We start from the raw sequence: 1,482 nt of genomic DNA on the forward strand, positions 1-1,482 counted from the left end.
CATAAACACAAAATAAAATTTAAACCTGTATTTGAATAATCTGAATATTTGTTGCTTTTGTTCATGATCTCAGCTTTATCCCATTTAGTTGTGGATTATTTTTGAGGTGGGTGGGGGGGGGGGCACCTTTTAGCTTCTATCCATCTGCACAATTTTCTAACAATAATTAGGTCAGAGCAGAAAATGTTGCACTTCAAATCTTGCGGATTACTAAAAAACGGACAAACATGTGCGAAGTTCTTATTCTGAGAAGTATAAATTAATTGGGATAAGAAATGTTGGCTCAAATCAACTCTGAACTGTTCCAGGCCTGATAAAAAGAACAGGTGTGAGGTGTTTAATTGGAGGCAGTAATGAGTGTCAGTCAGAGTCAAAACGTGTTTTGTCTGATGGCGGATGATGACAACCGCATCCTGATCTCCTGACTGTTCACAGATTAACAGCTGGGAGGTTCGGATTGAGCCCAGAAACTCCATCAAAGGCTGCTGCGAAGTTTTAGGCCGGGGCAGATTATCAAACACCCACTGTTAGGCTGCAAAATCACAGATTGTTCTCGTAATTATTATTATTATTATTATTATTATTATTATTATTATTATTATTATTATTATTATTATTATTATTATTATTATTATTATTTTACAAATCAGGGCAAACTCATTTTTTGCGCCACTTTGGTCGATCATTGCTGATTATCATGGCTGCAAACGATTAATCGAACACGTTCATTTAAGAAATGTGACATTTTGAGCTTTGTATTAAAAGGCATGTGGCCTGGAAGTATCCGAGCCCCCTCTCTCCCCTGCGGATAAACCCCCCGCTGCTCAGTCGTTACATAAAAACAGAGGATTTGTTCACTTCTATTTATATATATTTAATAATAAATGTCTTACGTTGCAGTGGCACCCCGAGAATCTCTGGTAAACTCTTCACAGGACTCTCTGTCGGTAGGACCGCCGCACTTTGCATCATCGTGATCCAAACGCACGCACATACACCCGCAACACGGTGCGCGCACTCCTCCCCCTCGTCCTGCCTCGTGTGTCAAATTGATAATGAAAAAATAATAATAATAAAAAAAAATCAAAAAAGAATAGAACGATGCCGGTGCTTGCAGGCCCTGTCTCCGCTCTGTCCGGGGGTCTTCCCCGGGGCTGGCTTGTCTATTCCCAGGGTGCTGGTCCGTGCCGAGCCGAGCCGAGCCGCGCCGTGCCGCGCCGTCACTGAGCTGTTTTTTGGAGTATAATGTGGATCAAGGCTGGCTGCACCGTCCATTCAGCGCTGCAGGGGCGGCGGGGCCTGACGTCACCGCGGCGCAGGCTCACCGGGAGCCAATGGGAGCGCGCGGAGGAAGAAAAGCATCTTCAGGAGAAAAGAAAAAGGAGGAGGAGGAGGAGGAAGAGGGGTGTCTAACATGAAAATGTCTCCGGAGAGGTGGAACTTTGCTCCTGCGGAGAGCATAAATAGTTCACTGGACACCCC

General features: G+C 44.4%; 1 pseudogene; it reads right to left on the minus strand.

Moving 5' to 3' along the window:
- Nucleotides 1-893: 893 nt before the first annotated feature.
- On the minus strand, nt 894-1,476 carry LOC106536942 (LIM/homeobox protein Lhx4 pseudogene; annotated as a pseudogene).
- Between the last annotated feature and the right edge of the window lie 6 nt (nt 1,477-1,482).

Source organism: Austrofundulus limnaeus, unplaced genomic scaffold, assembly GCF_001266775.1.
Source record: "Austrofundulus limnaeus strain Quisiro unplaced genomic scaffold, Austrofundulus_limnaeus-1.0 Scaffold2044, whole genome shotgun sequence".
In the NCBI taxonomy this organism is placed as follows: Eukaryota; Metazoa; Chordata; class Actinopteri; order Cyprinodontiformes; family Rivulidae; genus Austrofundulus; species Austrofundulus limnaeus.